Raw genomic sequence first — 9,121 nt, 5'->3', positions numbered from 1 at the left:
TGGAACACTTAGACATGTCACACAATCATTTCTGCCACAGAAGTTTACTTATTAAGTGGAAAGAGACTTTATTCAAAGGGGGAACGAATCGATTTTAGGACTCTCTTTCTATACGTGAGTAACAACTGCTCCGTCAATTAGAATTTAAACAACAATCATTACTATGTGCCGCAAATGAAAGCAATGCGACAATTATTCTTTCTTTCTGTACATAATTTGTTTTCGTGAAAAAATACTTACATGCCTTCTTTTATCCTCTTAAAGGTATGACAAAGTGCTTTGGGATATTAATAAAACTTTTAATAAGAAGTAACACTGTATACCTTTATAATTATTGAAGAACAAACTATAGCACACCAACATAATTTAGAATTAACACTGAAGGTTAACTGTATCTGAGTTGTCCCTTTCGAACACAACATTTCCTTTACAATTACAGTTGCGTCAGTACATAAGATGCTCGCCGATTCCAGGCACAATGGTAAGAACAACCACCCGTTTGCAATATTAAGTTCTTAAATATTTGTTTTTCTTTGATTTTCCCCTGGCCTTTGAAGAATATTACATGCTTTCAGTAGAACAGAGTATTAATTCAATAACATAAGATAAGATATGCATTTAGTGCATATGACAAGGCCAAAAGGTGTGATTTGGCCGGTTCAAGAAAAGTCATTTACACAAGAAGTTCAGCCTTTTCAATTAAGCTCAGCTAAATGTAAAAACGTAAAAGGAATCAAACGACACAAAGTACTTTTTCTCCTTTCATTTACGTCACATACGAGTTAGTGACCACCACAAGTAAAACAAGTAGTGCACTTGATTACATAAATACATTGTAGAATAATGAAGAAAATACATAAAACAAACTTAGTGTCGCAATGGTTAAAAGAGGAACGTTCGTTGCGATTAAATTTGTTTATTTACAATTAAGCATCCTACATTCATTAATATATAATTATATTATGCATGTAAATGAAATACATGAACAAATATATTCCATTCATATTTCAATCAGTTCATATTTTCAGATGGGAAGTAACGCATGTACACGAGATTTATGTATTGCAAATGCAATGGAATTAGACACTAATTCGTTACGCAATGCATACTTTGGACTTTAAAAATCTGCATTTGTATTGAAAGGAACAGTCATTGCATCCTTGTTTCTATCGTATCATGCCTGGATCATTCCAATAAAGTCCACGCAAGGTCGTTGGGGTGAACCATTTTCATAAAACCATGCTAATAATTTCAGGCTCTGGCTCAATAACATAATTAACGCTCTTGGACATTTCTTTGACATTGTATGCATAATTGTGCTCCTGCCTGATCATACGTGAGGATTATACTAAATATTTTGGTCTGAAGATATCAAATTTTAATATTCACAATTTCAACGACATGAAACCCATGACAAAAATGAGTTCACGGCGCTCATGTTGGTTACAATGTGTGTATTGCAATGTTTAGGTAAGTAATACCTATGCAGTTGTACAATTCCAGAAGGTGACTTTTGGATCTCATTAGTTTCAATACTTCACCCAAGGTGAGCACAAGTAATATACTTTCTCAGGATTCATGTATTGAGAGATCAATGGTATCATTTTAGATATCTTGAGGGCATCATGCAGTCAAAGCAACAAACTAGATTGTGATTTTTGGCAAAGTTGTTACATTTGTTGGATGCGGAAGGTCGTGGGTTCGATCCCCGGCCGAGTCATACCAGAGACTTAAAAAATGGTACCAACAGCTGCCTCGCTTGGCGTTCAGCATTAAGAGGTTAGTGTTAGGACTGGTCGATCTGGTGTCAGGATAATGTGACTGGGTGGGACATCATGTTACATGTCTGCGGCATGATGCCTCAGGCTAGACATCACTATAAACTGCCACATTGCTGACATCGTAGCGATTTGACTGAAAAATTATTAAAGCTACGTTAAAAACCCAAATCACAATCACATCACATTTGTTGGATTTATTTAAAAGGTAAACTGTAACTATATAAAGATATTTTACAAATAAATTAATAATTGGTTTTAAAAAAAAAAAATATATATATATATATATATATATATATATATATATATATATATATATATATATATATATATATATATATATATATATATATATATATATATATATACATATATATATATATACATATATATATATATATATATATATATATATATATATATATATATATATATATATATATATATATATATGTTAAGTAGCTTAACAAGATCAAAGATATAATTTTAATTAGTATGGAAAGTGAGTGCTTGCGTTTGGAATTTTCGCAAAGTCATCATGCAACACTTCGAATGGACCTATGTCTTGTAATACAAATTTACAAATTGTACTCCACAGCAAGCCACACAGATGCAAATGTATTTGGAATGCATTTTCGCAAAGACTGTTATCATATATATATCTTAGCATAGTGAAATACGAACGTTCATGGGGTGTCATCGAAAACAGGGAAAACATGCTTTTCTTATTATGTTGTCGCTGTGTATGAACGCATTAATAATTTGTTTTTTGTAATATTTGTCCAAATGTTGCTTTGATCAGTGAGTTTGATTGGTCTGTCATAGTGTTACAATGTTGTATCTTGTATATCGCAATCCAATTTCGAACTTGAAATCAGTGTTCGTGAGAGATAGTGTAGGAAATGGGTTCATCTTTCATCTGGCTGATATATAGTTTTATGTTACCGTTCCAATACTTACTGAGAGACGGAGCTGAATTCCGGAGCATAAAAGTAAAATATACATATATGATCTGGTATATTTCACTCCTTACAATACACGTTTAGCTGGAAGTTGATTAAGAAATTTTTATTCAATCCTATATTCCAGAAAGAAAAATATTCTATTTCGCACATGCTTCCTCTTGAAGCTGAAGGCGCAAAATATCTTTTTTTCTCTAGGAGAGACCAGTAGAATACTTCTTCGCATCGACTTTGCAAACTTTGACATGGCTAGATTTTCTTAGTAATAAAGGAAAGAATACAATGTTGAACTTATTACTTCACTGGCGTCTATGTGTTTCCAAAATTCCCTAAATATAAATTTTGCAACATCTATAAAATTCAACTCAACCAATTTAATACGATTGCACTGCAGTTTTGTTGACCTAATTGCCTTAAAAATTACGCGTAGCCGATTATAACTGTAAAAATCCGGTGTTTTGCAAATGTATCGTCAATCTTGTCTACCTTGTATGTGTTACACAGGGAGGAAATAAATACATCTCTTTATTTGTGATTTTTCTCTTAACAAGATACCAATTAGATTTAAGTTATCCTAATGTGAAACTCGGGGTTGATCTTCATACTGGCCTATGGGTTAAAAATGAAATCTATACATATAGCTGCTGAACTTCTTTTTTGAACTAATTGTTTTCTTCCAAATGCATTTCTAATTTTGCTTCCTATAAGATACATAATGTCATATTAATGTATCTGGTATTAGTGTGTCTTCAATTTTTCAACACGTAGTTATGATAAGAAAATTAAATATTCCTCTTTTTCAGAAGAAACAGTCACATTGCTACGAGAGGCTGCCGTCTGAAATATATGCAAAAGATAAAGATAAATGCGCTGGTCACTATTATTATTTATTTGGGTAGATTTCCTGCATCAATTCATTTCATTTAAACATGCGCTGCAGAAAGTACTTCGGTGATGTTTCCTGGATTACATTTGTTTGTTTTTTATATTAAATTTGGGTTTTCGTGTGGAATTGTGGGTGATTTTGCATAGAAGAGGACGTCCCTGCTGGACTGTTTTTCCAATGCTTAGACAAAGCATATAATTTAAACTTATGCTATACCAGTCTCAAGCACCATAAATTAAATAAAATGGACGATATATATATATATATATATATATATATATATATATATATATATATATATATATATATATATATATATATATATATATATATATATATATATATATATATATATAATCTTCCAGGTTATGAAACAAGCGGTGTTTCGCTAGCACTGAAATTACAAATATACGTGGCACATATATAGCTTTATTTCCCATTAAATATGTATTATTTATATATAATAAATAATCTAATAATTAGATCCTTTTAGATATGTCAGCCTATATCCGAACAGTGACTCCAACGTGTCCGAAAATAGACATAATCATTTCAGAATTATCGTTTCATTTTGCAATTTGGTGCAATTACTGTACAAAATTCTGATTAAACGTAAACAATTTTATCAAATTCTATTAAAGATGCTATGATACAGCAAAATTATTTTAATTCATTTCATAAATAAATAGTTCGAAACAAGGATCATAATTAGGATCGAACATTTAAAAAAAATTGGCAATATATTGTATTGATATGTTAGTTTTATACAAGTAAAAACTAAAACTACAAAAGTTCAGTTTGCGAATTATGCCATGCGTAATTTACATTTTATATAAGTAGGAAAACATCGGCATTCTGTATGTTCTCTTCGAGAACAAAAATAACTACATAAAATGCAAGCACAATACTTGAAAATGGTATAAGCCCAGCCAAGCCAGTTACGGAAGAATGAGTTTCAGATCCATAACTATAACAACCGAAATAACCAAATCCAGTAAAGTTTCCATGAAGTTAAGAATTGGGAGCATCGAAAACATCCTGTCTATATATATATATATATATATATATATATATATATATATATATATATATATATATATATATATATATATATATATATATATATATATATATATATATATATATATATATATATATATATATATATATCTATATATATATATCTATATATATATATATCTATATATATATATATATATATATATATATATATATATATATATATATATATATATATATATATATATATATATATATATATATATAATTGTTGTGATATCGCATATCATTTATGACGCTACGTATGTGACGTAATTTTCATTCTAAAATATAAAGACATCATCCGTTTCTTTCGAAACATTTTGTGACTGAAGAAGGATACAGTAAATGCGAAACTAGTTGCACAGAACTATCGGCGTTTGTGTTGTTTTTTTATATCCCAATTCGGAAATTTTTCAACAGTATAATGATATCAAGCTATGATCCGCCTAGAGAAAAGACGTCTTTGAAATATCAAATACTGAAACTATCGGAAAAAACAAATGAAAAGCTGTATTCACAGGAGTTTCTTGAACAAATGTGTTGAGGAGGAGATCATTCCATCAGGTTTACTCTTAAAACCGAATATCTACATTGGAAGCGGAAATGAAGAATTCCAAAATTCAATCGACAATATGTTACATAAAGTCTAGCTGAAAATATGCGAAAGATTAGCAGGACAATAGCAAGAATGATCACTTAAACCAGATGGAAAATGTTAGTGATGATCTAAAGAAGAAACGTGATGGACATAACCTTTACAAATTTGATCAAGAAGTATGACAAGAAATAGAATGAACGAAAAAATGTATTTCTGAGGCAAAATGATCCATAAACAACCGACAAAGCAGCAGCAGAAAAGCAAGAAATCATCAAAACAACAGAGTAAGGAACGGCAAGAAAGGAAGTATTAAAAACCCAAAGAAACTAAGGCATGTAACAGTAATACACATATAGCACCTCCCAAAATATCAGTACACCAAAAAATCAAGATAAATAGGAATTTTATAAATTCATACTAGAATGAACATGATGAACAACAGCAACGAAAAAACGACGAAGACATACGCAGAAGCCGTAACACTGGGGGAATCAGAAACATCGACCATGAGAAAGACATTGACACACCAGCTAAGCCTTGTACAAGGACTGATATAAACGACATCACAAGACAAAGGAATAGGAGCTTCCATAGATTCAAAAGTGGAAGAGTGTGTAAAAAAGAGAAAAGCGAAGAAAACAAATTAAGAGAGGAAAAGAAACCATGTTAAACATCTCACGTAGAAGATTAACTAATAATGACTATATACTGTTAGGTAAGGGCTAAAAGGTTGTCCCAAACCGAAATATTGCAATAAAATGAATTAGCTGAAGACATTAATTTTACAATTTTCCTAGACGCATAAAATTAAAATATATTTTTGGATAAATAATATAACAATTCGGAGGGTAAATATGATTCTTTTCATTTTTTTCTAAAAGATATGGATTATTTCGACACAACTAAATCGTCTTTTACACCACTTAGTGGACGTGATTCCGATTTATATTTTTATATTGACGCAATCACAAAAGAGATGTTACAAAAGAGATATTATAGTAATATTTTTCAGGACAACATTAAGACACTATTATTATTATGAATTAAGAAGATTATGTTAAAGAAGTTGAACGTCAATTGAATGACGCAAAATAATACAAAAGAAGGAGACCTGTCAAAAGAAATTAAATCGAAAATGTCAATGTGCATTAATGAGATCTCTAAAAATAATAATTCCCTATATGATGAACTTGATACTTTCCCTCTTAAAATACGTAGACCTCAATTCTAATATTACCCTTTAATTTAGGTTATAATTTATATACTAAAATCCGATCCAAATTTATTGATAGTGTTTTATAACCTTTAATGAAATCACTTCCTTTAAACATTCAAATACTATTGATTTCATTTACACGTTGAAGTCTATACCACAGCTAACTGATAGCTCAATCCTGATATCATTAAATGTATCATCACTATATACAAAAATTCTGCGTACAGATGGTATTGAAGCGTGTAAATATTTTCTTAGTAACAATCTTAATAATAGCATACTATCTAGTGAAGATATTTGCAAATTAATAAAACTTGCCTAGGAAAAAATTATTTCTAATTGAATAATACAAATTACGCTCAATTAATGGGTACGGCAGTAGTTATTCCTGTGGTTCCTTCATTCGTTTCCCTTATCATGAGTAAATTAGATAAAAACATTTTCGTCAAAACGAAACGTTCAATCCATCTGTTAAGCTTAGATCCTTAGATGACGTTTTTATTATTTGGAACCATTCGTAAGAAGAACAGACAACAATTCATTAATCGCCTAAACCATTTTCACCCGACGATTAAATTTATACTGCGTCTAGTACGCATGTTTCATTTTAAGATGTAAATGTAATAAAAAATATTGATAACGCTATCTCTACAACTGTTCATGTCAATGAAACTAATATCCACAAATACGTGGAATATTCATCGTGTCATCCCATGTCATGTTCAAACGGTATACCATATAGACTGGCCAAAAGATACCGATGCATTAGTTCAGATGATTTTCAATTAAAAAAATTCGTTGAAAGAATTAAAAACTTATTTCCAAAAGAGAAATCCTTCAGATATAATTCATTCTGCGCTAAACAAAGCCCGTATTCTTACATAACATGAGGCTTTAAGCACAGAAATATGTACAATAGAGAAAAATATAATTCCTTTCACAATTCATTATGATCCTTCATTACCTAATTTAGGCCATATAATTAATAAATATTGGAGTCTCCTAAATTTTATCAAATAAAAACAGAATAAAACCACTTTACAAAAATAAAACAATTTCTGCTTATAAAAGACCCAAGAATTTGCAAAAGGATTTAATAACAACTAAACAGACAGCAAATAAAAATAAAATATTTTCGTCATCTAAATGTTCAGGCATCTTTGTTCGTAATGTGCAAATATAAGAGAAAGTATTTCTTTTATTTACATTACATTTCAGAATTAACAATACATATGCCTTGAATACAAAAATATACGTAATAATGCCGTCTCTAATAAGTGTGGGGACACGTAATATTCAGACAGAGCTTTTGATTTGTTGAACGATTTGTCTTGATTCTATCGACAAACAAACACCAGTCTGATTATACTTTAGAGATTATCTATCATTCATGCTAGAACGTTCTATATCACTTACTGGTCTATTAGTATTGACAATGTTTGGGACACTGGATCTTCACATAGCCGTTTGCAATCAGGTACTTTGCTTCTATCTGAGAAGTCCTTTACCAAATGTGATCTTATTCGTGGAGCAGAGTGCGGATCTGTTTGAAGTTCCTCTCGATTGTGTCAGTTTTGCATCATACGTAGTTTCTGGACCTGATGCTGTTGGAGAAGTGACTTATTAGATAAAGATAGTATTCATTTATTACTTTGCAAAAACCACCAGTAGCTGATTTGCCTTCCTTGGATCAAACGTTGACCTTATTCAGAGTGAAACCTCTAATGTGTATGCTACTTTTGCAGCTACCGGAGCCATAGGAAAATGATGTTCATCAGGTAATAATTCTTTTAGCTACACTAATCAGGGGAGACAAGACAATCATTCATCCTCAAACTCTTCTTCGGACAGTATAAATGATGGAGGAACAACCAGGGAAAACGCCGGAAAGAAACACAGACCCACGAGAAGCTACTGTGAAGCTATCTTACGTACCCACATTGGCTGATCCCGAGACTTGATCCCACGCAGACAGATGAGATGGAAATGATCCGTAACTGTAAGTGCTTTGGACCACTAGGCCACTCGGGGTCCCAACCTCTAGTCTCAATAACTGTGACGCGTACATCGATTACATCATAATGTGCAAATATACCTGGAAAGCTCACTTGGAAACCGATCGGAAATTGGTTGACCGACTCATTGCAGAAAATCGGACCATTCATTTAGCTAAAACCGCACCGGTGGCCTACTGGTTAGAACGGACTCCTCGGATGCGAAAGGTCGCGGGTTCTAATCCAGCAAAGTCTTACCAAAGGCTTTTAAAAATGGTACTAACAGCTGCCTCGCTAAGATGTAATTAGATTTCAAGTGATCCGTAATTGAATCATGCATAATGTTGTATAAATGTCACATCAGCATCTCAGTGTTACTCCGACACCTGTTCAGATTACAAAGCTACATTCAGCATCGAAACAGAGTTCTGGAATAAATATATCACTTAAATCAACAATGTTGCATGTACCAAATAAAGGTTACCTGACCAGACATCAGCTCCGGTACATCAATGACGCCAGAAAATCAAAGACCAATATTACACTTAATCTTTGCCATTAATGATATAGCAAAGACTGGAGGTATATTTCCACTTCTTGCAGCTGTAATAGCCTTGATTGCCGC

The sequence above is a fragment of the Sinohyriopsis cumingii genome, chromosome 8, assembly GCF_028554795.1.
Source record: "Sinohyriopsis cumingii isolate HCF-2022 chromosome 8, ASM2855479v2, whole genome shotgun sequence".
Taxonomy (NCBI): Eukaryota; Metazoa; Mollusca; class Bivalvia; order Unionida; family Unionidae; genus Sinohyriopsis; species Sinohyriopsis cumingii.
This window is presented reverse-complemented; position numbering follows the sequence as displayed.